Source organism: Myotis daubentonii, chromosome 4 (genome assembly GCF_963259705.1).
Source record: "Myotis daubentonii chromosome 4, mMyoDau2.1, whole genome shotgun sequence".
Lineage (NCBI taxonomy): Eukaryota > Metazoa > Chordata > Mammalia > Chiroptera > Vespertilionidae > Myotis > Myotis daubentonii.
Window position 1 is genome coordinate 22,735,105 of NC_081843.1, and position 12,271 is coordinate 22,747,375.

Consider the following 12,271-nt stretch of genomic DNA (forward strand, 5'->3'; position numbering starts at 1 on the left):
TCAGTGGCTCTAATCCTCTGCCCTCCTCCCAATCCTAAGGCTTAGCCCAATCTTACCTTTTCAGTAATGAAACCACCTTCCAGCCAGTTGCTCAAGCCAAAAACCAGGGGTTACACTCCTCTCTCTCTCACATTCCACATCCAATCAACCCACTGACAAAGCCTGTCAGCGATACCATCAAAATAGGTGCATGCATCCCAAATCCAACCACTCAAAACCTCCTTGGCCTGCGTCACACCATCTCATATGAAGGTGGCGATATCCTCCTCTCTCAGCCTCTGTCTCAGCTCCAGGCATCTCCTCTGCCCCTCCCCCTTTCATTTCCTACACGAAACTAAAAGGAATGCTCTTTTAAAAACAGAAATTAGTTATTAGCCCTGCCTAAAATCCTTCACTGACTTCCCTAAGCATTTAGAAGAAAACCGAGATTCCTTACCTCGACCTACCCGACCTGGGAGGACTAACTTCCCGTAAGTCTTTTCACAACGTCCTCGCCCTGATTCGCGTACTCAGCTCCTGTCAGACTGGCCTTCGGTGTGTTCCTAAAATGAGTCAAGGGCTCTGTACTTCTGGGCCATTGTGCTTGCTGATCCCTCTGCCCATAACACACTTCCCAGATCTGCAGAGCTGGCTCCTTTTCAGTCTGGAATCTTGACTTACTAGTAAGTGTACCTTTAGAGGCCTTCCCTTTCCACCCTAAATTGTCATCACATCCCATTATTCACTTCAAGAGGTGCCTTGTTTTATTTACTCCTGGTTGCATCACAATACCTAGGACCAGGTCAAGAAAAACTTGAATGGAAGAATGAATGAATGCAAAGTTGAGAGGCCCAGAGTTAAAACCTGTTGACAAAAACAGACAAGCAGGAGAAAGGAAGGTGTCCGGGAGGAAAAGACTGGACATAAGCAGAGCTGGCTGTAGGGGACTCTGCCCCAACCCTGCAGGGGAACACGTTGGGGAGTAAATCAATTAGAGACAGACACAGAGAGAATCTGAAACCATAAGACTCCTGAAACAGTGCTGTGATGCCAGGGGAAAAGCAAGTCAGACCCATTCCTTCTCCTTAAATGAAAAGGAAATGGGTTGGGGGTAGGGGAGCTTTCAACTGCATATTAAGGCAAGAAATTCAATTAGACATGAATTTCATTAAATTAACTAAATTCCTACAAACTGGAATATCATCTTTCCAGAACCAGTTGATTTTAAAATTGTTACTCATTCTCAAGTTTTATATAAGAACAAAAAAAACCCTGGATCGTTATAATTCCTTTAAGTATTTACTCAAGGCCTATTAAGTGAAACTCATTATACTCAAGTCCAGTACAATGTACAGAGCTAATAACTAAGCAATTTATTCATACCCATGAAATTGCAGCCTTCCATAGTAACTTTAGAAACTAGCTCCCATTAACACAGCGGTTCTCAACCTGTGGGTCGCGACCCCTTTGGCGGTTGAACGACCCTCTTTCACAGGGGTCGCCTAAGACCATCCTGCATATCAGATATATACATTACGATTCATAACAGTAGCAACACACAGTTATGAAGTAGCAACGAAAATAACTTTATGGTTGAGTCACAACATGAGGAACTGTATTTAAAGGGCCAGAAGGTTGAGAACCACTGCATTAACAGAAGATACCCAGGTAAATGAAATGTGACTGCAACAATAGCACAGATAGGAACGATAGCTAACACTTAGCGCGCTTGCTGCATGCCAGGCATTGTTCCAAGTGCTTTACATGTATTAAACCATTTAATCCTTATAATAACCTTAAGACATAGGTCCTATGAGGAAACTGAAGCACAGAGAAGTGACACAAGTAGTCCAGGATCACACAGCTGCCAAGTGACAGAGCCAGATTTCAAAGTCAGACAGGCTGGCTCCAAGCCTGAACTCATCCACCACCCTCCTTTGCACTGTTAATGGTGGTGCCGCCTGGAGGAGGGGGAGGGAGCACAGGTAAGTTGGCCCTGGGCTCGGCTCTCAAAGACAAATGCAGCACTGACAGACAGGTGGACACTTGAAAGCCACTCAAGAGAAACAAAATAAACATATGTCTTACAGGTCCAAGAAGCGCAGAGAACCCCAAACAAAAGGAATCCAAAGAGGACCACACCAAGACACATCATAATTAAAATGCCAAGAGCAAAAGATAAAGAGAGAATCTTAAAAACAGCAAGAGAAAGAAACTCAGTTACCTACAAGGGAATACCCATACGACTGTCAGCTGATTTCTCAACAGAAACTTTGCAGGCCAGAAGGGAGTGGCAAGAAATATTCAAAGTGATGAATACCAAGAACCTACAACTAAGATTACTTTATCCAGCAAAGCTATCATTCAGAACGGAAGGTCAGATAAAGAGCTTCACAGATAAGGAAAAGCTAAAGGAGTTCATCACCACCAAACCAGGATTATATGAAATGCTGAAAGGTATCCTTTAAGAAGAGGAAGAGGAAGAAAAAGGTAAAGATACAAATTATGAACAACAAATATGCATCTATCAACAAGTGAATCTAAGAATCAAGTGAATAAATAATCTGATGATCAGAATGAACTGTTGATTATAATAGAATCAGGGACATAGAAAGGGAATGGACTGACTATTCCTGGGGGGGAAAGGGGTGTGGGAGATGTGGGAAGAGACTGGACAAAAATCGTGCACCTATGGATGAGGACAGTGGGTGGGGAGTGAGGGCGGAGGGTGGGGAGGGAACTGGGAGGAGGGGAGTTATGGGGGAAAAAAGAGGAACAAATGTAATAATCTGAACAATAAAGATTTAATTAAAAACAAACAAACATATGTCTGCATACACAGTGACGTAAGTGCTCAAGAAACATAATCTAAAGTCATTTAGACAAAGCAGAGGGTTTGCACAGGAATGTAGTCAGTGGACAGTGAGTCAGGATACCACTCCAGGGAAATCTTTACATGGAAGTCCACTTTGCCCTACTATAATGTAGTTAGATACAAAGAAGAAATATTAAAGGACCTTATTTACAAGATGTTCTAACTCAGGACCAGAGAAAGTGTCCCCAGGGAGCTGGGCACTGTGCTAGTACTTTTGCCTTAAAAGGTGTTCCTAAGTTTCAAGTGAAAAATTGTAGTTACCATCAGACCCAAGCTTCTGTGTAATGGCTAAACAAACAGGCAAACAATAAAAAGTAGTTAAAGTAGCATTACTGTCAAGCCTGTCTTGCAATAATGTATTAGCTCACTCTGGCAACACTTACAAAAGCAGGTGGATACAATATAACCCTATGACCACAAACCCAGGCAGTGAAACATTATTACAGATGTTCTACCACCTTCTTGCAACTGTCTCTCCTACTGGATACTTTATGAGACCATTTTTCCCTTTTACTGAAAATGAAAAGGGATGATGGAGGCTGTGCTAAACATCAGAAAGGTAATTTCATAATTTTGCCTGCCACCCTGGACTTTCATTTTGAAACCAGATACATATGCCAACTGCCTCCTACAGTGCCCAGCCCTGCTAAGGCACAGGGTTCATCTCACCTCATACACCATCTCTATATCGGAGGAATCAACAAAAATGTGAAGTTTCTGTCCAGCCAGTGTGGCTCAGCAGTTGAGCGTCGACCTATGAACCAGGAGGTCATGGCTCAATTACCGGTCAGGGCACATGCCCGGGTTTCAGGCTTGATCCCTGGTAGCAGGGTGCAGGAGGCAGCCAATCAATGATTCTCTCATCACTGATGTTTCTCTCTCTCCCTCTCCCTTCCTCTCTGAAATCAATATATTAAGGAGGGGTGGGGGGGTGGGGAGATGTAAAGTCTTCAAGACAAATAGTTTGCCCAGAGTCACGCATACTGCCTGTGACATGCCCAGGACTGCAGATGAGGTCTTCTCAAGGGCCACACTAATATCTTGCTCCAAATTCAGGTATTTTCATAAAATACAAAGGCTCTGGGTTTTGTTTTTGTCAAATAGAAAATTACTGACTCTCTCTTATTGGTTCTAGTATATGGTTCCTGAGATTTTTAAGGTATGTGAAATTAGTTAATTATTAACTAACTAAACACATTGCTGAACTCATAAAAAAAAACAAAACAAATTTCTTGTTGGGACAAAAACCTCAAAGAAAATCACCTCGCTTAAAAGAGTGTCTCCTTTCTATTCTGTGTGTGTGTGTTTTTATTAAACATGTATTATCACAAGCATTAATTTTTAAACTTCTGGATTAATATTTCTTCCTTCTAAAAATGTTATCCAAAAAGTTTTTGCTTGATTTAGAAACACGTCACATTTTAGAGAAAAATTTTACTTCCAATCCTAAGATTCTGGAGAAAAATATTCTCATTAAAACAAAACATTTCAAAAAACAACAACAACACTTCAAGATATAATCTAGAAAACAAGTTTCCAAACATCATACTTATTCTAGAAAGCCCACTCTAGAGTGAGGCAAATGGATACAGACATCTTTTGTTTCTACCTGGTCCTTTACTGGAAAGCTCAAAACTTTCCAAGAGTCACTGTCACCATTCCCAGAATTGAGGTTCTATTCTAAGTCTCTCCCAAATACAGCATTAATTTAGCCTACCCAAACTGGCATGTTTTTAAATCAATCAAAAAATTAAGAATTGTGGGACAATAGGGTTGACAACCACTATTTTTATGGGCAAAAACTGACTGTATCTGAGGAATGGGAAGGTCAGAGCAAGACGAACCAGGCCCCAAGCAAAAGGCACAGTAACTTGGAAGGAAGGCCTGAGCTCTCCAGTTCCTTTAGGTGGCAGGAGCCCTGCAAATTAACATGCTCGCTGCACAACCCACACCCGACAATAATGAGAACATTCAACCTCAATAAAACGTGATCTGATTCTGAGTTAAACATTACGTGACTATTTCCAGACTCCAGTACACAGCAGATACAGACGTTTTTTGAAAAAAATTCTGCCCATGAACATGAATTATTCTGCATATTAGGACAAGATCCTCATTATGCAATCAGCTCCAAAGTTCAGTTCAGCTGAGGGTGAGAAGGGGGTGGGGATTCCTGGAGAGCCTGCCGAATAGGAGGCAAGATGCCATCAGAGAAGCAGGAAAAGATAAGCAAATGGCAAGGGCTCCCAACCACCCCTGCCCCCATTCACAGGCTCTATGTGAGCCCTGTCCAACAGGAATATGTGAGCCACAGATCTAATTTTAAATTTTCAAGTAGCCATATTAACAAAAGGAAAAGGAAAAGTGACATTAATTTTAATAACATACTTTAGTTAACCCAATACGTTCAAAATATCTCAACATGTATTATTTAAGCATAAAAAATTATAAATGAGCCCCGCCATGTGGCTCAGAGGTTGGGCATCAACCCAAGAACCAGAAGGTCGCGCGGTTCAATTCCCAGTCAGGGCACACGCCTCGGAAGCCGGTTCGATCCCGGGTAGGGGGCGTGCAGGAGGCAGTCCATCAATGATGTTTCTCTCTCATCCATGTTTCTATCTCTCCCTCTCCCTTCCTCTCTCTCAAAAAAAATCAATAAAAAATATTTTTCACAAAATTACGAGATGTTTTACCTTTTTTTTTTTCCATAGTAAGTGTTTAAAATCAGGTGTGTCTCATTCGCCAAAATTCGGTCTACCCACATTCCAAGTGCTCAAGAACCCCCTGGGGCCAGTGGCCACCTTCCCGGGAAGCAAAGGTCTAGTTCCAGCAGATCCTTGCTCTTGAAATGATCTAAGGCGCGCACCTCCTTTCATCTCTCATCATGGGGGGGGGGGGGGGGGGCGGGGAACCGGGAAAAATACCCAACTACTGATAAGCTCACCCAATCAGGGAGCAGGCACAACCTCTCGGCCCAGCCAGCGCTCTCCAGCTTGACCACACCCCTGCGATGACCACCTCCAACAGGAAACTCACGCCAACGGCAACTGACAGGTCCTCATTCTTTAAGGGAGAAGGGGTTTAAAGACACCTAAAACCTGGCAGTCTCCGCATCCACGAAAAAGGCAAGAGACCATTCGCCGCGCGTCCTCGACGTGTGTCCCGCGCAAAACAAAAAAGGGGGGGCGGGGGGAAAGGGGGAGAAGGGGCGGGATTAACCCGAAATAAATGAGCCACGCACTCCGCGTGCATCCTCCCCACCCCCAAACCCAAAATACTGAATTAGGGAAACCGCGATGACCGGAACAGACACAAATCATGAAAAAGAAACTGTCTTTGAGTTAAATAACCAGAAAGGAGGTATCTGGCCAATGGAAATGCATGCTGGCAGGGAATGGCAGGGAGAAGCAGCCCTTTTCGCCCCCCCCCCCGCCCCCGGTTGAGCCCCCCGCCCCCGGTTGAGCCCCCGGCCCCCGGCTGAGCCCCCCGCCAACCCGGGAGGAGGAGATGGGAAGGGGAGGGGACCCCGGGCGCGCGCGCCCACGTCGGCCCGAAAATTCGTGCCCGATCGGGGGCGCGCCCCGGACCTTGCCCCCCCGCGGGCCCTTTGTGGCGGAGCCTCCCCCTCCGGACCCCTCCGTGCCGCCTCGGAGGACCCTGCGCGCCGCCCCTCCCACGCCCGGGGCCCGTTACCGGCCGCGCGCGAGCACGAGGCGGCGGCGGGCGCGCGCCCGGCGGGGGCACCGCGCGGGGGAGGGGCGGCGCGCGAGCCGGACGGGCGGCGGGCGGTGCGGGCCCCGACGGTGCCCACCTACCTGCGGGGACGGCCGCGCCGGCCAGCGGGCGGGAAAGAGGGCGGCGGCGCGCAGGGGAGCGGGCGACAGGGGCGGCGGTGGCGGCCACGGCCCTCGCTCGCAGCTTCCCTCCGCGACCGGCGGCGGCTTCCCGGCACCCGCGCAGCGCCCTCTGGCGGCGGGAGGCCGCGCGCGCCGCCCGGGAGACGCCGCCATTGGCTGCGCCCGCGAGCGTCGGTGCCAGGGGCGGCCGCGGCGCACGTCGGGCCGGGCGGGGACGGGGACGGGGACCGGGGATTGGCACAGGCGGTAGCGACCCTGTGCCCTGCCGGCCGCGGGCCCGTCCCTAAACCGAGCGCGCTGGGCCTCCGGGTTGAGCCAATAAGGGGCCAGATGGTGCCCAGGACACCCCCGTGCTGCTAACGGCCCGGTGGACGTAAAATTCAAATTCATCTGCGACTGGTGCATTTTTTTTTCTAGTGTGTGGCCCCGGGGTTAGCACCGCATCTCGCAGGGAACTGACCTAGTTTGGGTATCAGGAAGGCTTCCCGGAGAGACTGTTGGTTTAGCAAGTGCTATCTAGTGCTGACTACTCTGCGATTAGTAACTCTTTGGAGCCTCAAAACAACCATTCCTGTCCCCGTTCTTACAGATGGGCGGGCGCACGGAGCTCAGTGGCAGCTCTGGGTTGGAAAGACAGCCTCCCACCCTTGGAAGGCCTGGCTCCCTGTCCTCCAGGTCCCAGCTCAAATGCCACATCTCCCACTGTATTCTCAACAGCCCGGTGCCCCTGTGGGCAAGGCCCTTACCGTGCTCTGGGGCTCAGCAGTGGGCAAGGCAGAGTCCCCGCCCTTTGACCCGATGGAGAGTGGGGGTGTGGACCAAAAGGACACAAAGAAGACCAATGGGGACAGTGAAAAGGAAAGCAACTAACGCAGGATGACCTGACCGTGATGGGAGGGTTAAAGAGGGGTGGGGAGAAGTCAAGGAAGGTCTCTGAGAAGGTGACAGCAGAGCTGAAATGGGAAATGAGCCCCACAGAGGGGAGGCCCTGAGGCTGTGACATTCAAACACTCAAGGCCTCTCTGACCAGAGACTGCTCATCACTCAAGTCCCTGCTCAAATGGCTTCTTTTTAAAAATAAATAAAATTAAATGGACCTGACACACATTCATAGCAAGTTATTAAAGAAATAAAACAAAATTGACTTCTGGTTGCCTTGGTTTCCTTTCAGCTGGGCACCAAATTAGACATCTTAGTGAAAGAACCCCGCCTCCTAGCACTCATCTTGAACTTTGGGGATGATTTCTCCTTGGCCCATGGGGTCTTTGGGCAGCAGATCCTACACCGAGGCAGTAATAGCAATAGTATTTCTGTTTGATGAATAAACTCCTCCAAGATTCTCAGCTGAAACTGCCACGCAAATATGACAAAAGTGTATTTTTAATATATATTCACACCCTAAGTTCCCTCTGAAGGCAAAAGGTGTTCTTTATTGTTACAAATACCACACTTTCTCAAACTCCTCCAAATAACATAAGATAAATGTTATGGACTGAATGTTTGTGCCACGCCCCCCCCCTCCCCCAAGTTTATATATTGCAATCCTAACCCCAATGTGATGGTATAAGGAAGTGGGCCTGTGGGAGGTGATTAGGTGATGAGGGTGGAACCCTGTTGGATGGGATTAGTGCCCTTGTAAAAGGGACAAGAGAGAGATGATTCCTTTTGTGAGGACACGGCAAGAAGATGGTCATCTGAAAGCCAGGAAGAGTCGCCCCAGACTAGGACTTCCCAGCTTCCAGAACTGTGAGAAATAAAGGTTTGTTGTTGAAGCCACCCAGGGCAGCTCGAATGGACCAAGACAGTGAACCTCTACGATATGAGTAGTTGGTAGGATAGATAGCACAATGGTGGGAGAGGAGGAACTTTGGAGTCTGGAGAACACAGGTAAAGTTCCAGCTCACTCCTTACCCATCTGGATGGCCCTGGGCCAATTTCTTATATCTCAGAGTCTTAAGTTCATCATCCTTAAATGTGAATAATGATTCCTCTGGCATGGTGAGGAGTAAAAAAACGTGTACGTAAGGCACCTGGCAGAGAGGGTGTTCAATAACTGGCCATTATCTTTCCCTAGAGCAGTGGTTCTCAACCTTCTGGCCCTTTAAATACAGTTTCTCATGTTGTGACCCAACCATAAAATTATTCTCGTTGCTACTTCGTAACTGTCATGTTGTGACTGTTATGAATCATAATGTAAATATCTGATATGCAGGATGGTCTTAGGCGACCTCTGTGAAAGGGTCGTTCAACCGCCAAAGGGGTCGCGACCCACAGGTGGAGAACCGCTCCTCTAGAGGTTTTGACTAATGAATGGATTAAGCTTTCCAGCATAATCTTTGGAGTAGGGAGGGACCCTTGCACCCCCCAGAAATTGTGAGGCATGCTCCCGGTACCCATGGAATTGCTGCCATTGGAGAAACTGTTCTTGAGGGGTGTGATGAGGCTAGCAGGCCTCTTAGGTGCACTGAGGTGGAAAATGCTTGAGAGTCACTGGCTTAAAAATGAAGCCAAGAGAGAAATCCCCTTGCCAAAACCGGTTTGGCTCAGTGGATAGAGCGTCGGCCTGGGGACTGAAAGGTCCCAGGTTCGATTCCGGTCAGGGGCGTGTGCCTTGGTTGCGGGCATATCCCCAGTGGGAGATGTGCAGGAGGCAGCTGATCGATGTTTCTCTCTCATCGATGTTTCTAACTATCTCTCTCCCTTCCTCTCTGTAAAAAATCAATAAAATATATTTTTTAAAAAAAAGAGAGAGAGAGAGAGAAATCCTCAACCTTGGGGCCATTATCACAATGTTGCCTACAAAAATGGGTTGAGCCCTAACTGGTTTGGCTCGGCAGATAGAGTGTCGGCCTGCAGACTGAAAGGTCCCAGGTTTGATTCCGGTCAAGGGCATGTACTTTGGTTGCGGGCACATCCCCAGTAGGAGGTGTGCAGGATGCAGCTGATCAATGTTTCTCTCTCATCAGTGTTTCTAACTCTTTATCTCTCTCCCTTCCCCTCTGTAAAACATAAAATATATATATATTTTTTTTAAAAAAAAAAATGGGTTGACAACAAGGGAAACCTCAAATAAGGAAGAATAATAAAAATGCTCCATTTGCAAATATGACATACCTGTACAAGAAAAAGAAAACATCCAATTTTATAGCACTCAGAACATGAAAGATATATCTGTTTGCCAAATGAACATATGATACTTTGACAAGCCACATACATTGAACTTCGTCAGTACTTACACAGGAACTGCTCTGCAACCTAAATGTGTAGCTACGTGAACGTTACCTCCTAAACATGTGTAAGGCAAGAGAATTACCCAGGGCGGGGCGGGGGGGGGGGGAGAGGAGATACATAAATAATTTGGGAGATTATAAAACAGACTTTGCGTTTTACTTGTCTGGAGTTTTCCCAGTAGTTCTTAGGAGGCTACTCTGCACACTGGCAGGAAAGCAGATCTTTACTTCTTTTTTTAAAATATATTTTTATTGATTTCAGAGAGGAAGGGAGAGGGAGAGAGAGAAATAGAAACATCAAAGATGAGAAAGAATCATTGATAGGCTGCCTCCTGCACACCCCACACTGGGGATCAAGCCCACAACTTGGGCATGTGCCCTCACCAGGAATCGAACCCAGGACCTGTCAGTCCGCAGGCCGACTCTCTATCCACTGAGCCAAACCAGCTAGGGCCAGATCTTTCCTTCTAAAATGAGTTCCTTTGGTTCTCAGCATGGATTTGATACACAGTTTAATACCACAATGTGTCCCCATGTCCCCTGCTTGTATTTGGGGGAGATACCTTTAATATTAAGAAAAAGAATTATTCCAAGTCTAGTAGCTTCTGAAAGTGAAGGAGCATGAGAAACCAAGAGTGCTTCCTTCCCAGACCCAGGTCCAGTTATTTCACCTGCTTCTTCCTGCCCTGAAGTTGGGAATGTGTCCTGTCTTCCACTCCGTACCGATTTCCAGATGATTCCTCCTCCCCCACCCTCTGACTATGGAGTTAATCCTGAACATAATTCCTATTGCCTCCAGCCTGTGGGATCTAAGCCACTTCAAATTGGCCTTTCCAGAATCGTGGGTGGAAGTCGGAGAGCTCCATCCATCTGTTCAACATATTTAGGTGCCAACTATATTCGGGGCAGTTTGCTGGATCCCAAAATCTACGGGTCATGGTTCCTACACTCAGGATACTTAAAATTAAACCTGCTGTTTCAAGATCACCAAAATGGGGTTTGGGAAATGGGCTATAGAACAGAAAGGAGCACAGAGACCCCATGATTAAGCAAAAACACAGATTAAGGGAGCATGATATGTTGGAATGGAGGGTTCAAGATCTTTCTCTTTCAACATGATAGGTTGTTGGGACATGTGTAAATGAGAATTAACATGAAATCAGAATGAAACTCATCTCTGACACTGCCATTTAAAAGATGCTTCAAAGACCCTAGCTGGTTTGGCTTAGTGGATAGAGCGTCAGCCTGCAGACTAAAGGGTCCCAGGTTTGATTCTGTTCAAGGGTACATGCCTGGGTTGCGGGCTCGATCCCCAGTGGGGGACATGCAGGAGGCAGCCAATCAATGATTTTCTCTCATTATTGATGTTTCTATCTCTCCCTCTCCCTTCCTCTCTGAAATCAATAAAGATATATTTAAAAAAAATAATAATAATCTATATATATAAAAACCCAGCAACTGAATGGCAGAATGACTGGAACAACTGATTGCTATGATGTGCACTGCGGCAGCCAACCGACCCTATCTGGGCCCCAATTGGCCCCCACCAAACCTCCCATGGCCCCTCCCCCTGGCTGGCCCCACCCCTGACTGGCACCCCCATCCCGATAGGCCCCCCACACCCCAATCAAAGGCAGGGCCGGCTGGCCAACCCTCCTTGACCCCTCCCCACCCCCCCCCACCCCCGCCAGCCAACCTCCCAGGACACCTCCCCCGGGCTGGCTACCCAATAGGCCTCCATTCTGTCCAGGCCAAGGGACTCTACCCATGCACAAATTCGTGCACCCGTCCTCTAGTAATAAAATAAAAGATGCCGCAAAGAAAACTGCTGTCAGACTTCCTTTAATTCAACAAACCAACAATAGAGTGCTAACTTTAAAGAAAAAAATATCAGCAAGGATTATAAATGTTACAAAGTCTTCTATAGCCTCTGGCAGGGTGCCGAGGCTTATTAGGAAATTTGCCCAAACCATAAATATAAAAAATGCACATGTCCTCCCTTGAGTAACCACATGTATATTTTCCAAAAATATATCCAAAGCCATTTTCTCTTCTGTGATCTTGTTATAAAATGTACTTAGCATCAATCCACATCTGCTGCTCTAGACTTATTTATTGCAAAATTTTAAATCAACATGTTTTAAATGTAAATAAGGAATAAAGGTGAATAAATTCTAAATATAAATCATGGTAATCTACTTGCACTATAAAATTTAAATATTAATGTAAGAAAAAATTAAAATCCTGAGCCAGCTCTGCTCCCCTCAAGCCTGATATTTAAGGCCTGTGTCTTCAACAGAAGAGATGTTTCTAGAAGCATGCACTGCTCC

General features: G+C 46.7%; 1 protein-coding gene across 5 annotated transcripts in view; it reads right to left on the bottom strand.

Annotated features, from left to right (window-relative positions):
- Positions 1 to 6,827, bottom strand: part of ZC3H7A (zinc finger CCCH-type containing 7A) — a 38,022-nt gene extending 31,195 nt beyond the window's left edge. For 3 of the 5 annotated variants that reach the window (XM_059693187.1, XM_059693188.1, XM_059693185.1), the window contains exon 1: positions 6,670 to 6,826. The gene's annotated coding sequence lies outside the window, so the exon portion shown is untranslated. Of the gene's footprint in view, positions 1 to 5,798; positions 5,918 to 6,669 lie in introns of all 5 variants that reach the window. The other 2 variants (XM_059693186.1, XR_009452555.1) reach the window with 2 other exon arrangements.
- Between the last annotated feature and the right edge of the window lie 5,444 nt (positions 6,828 to 12,271).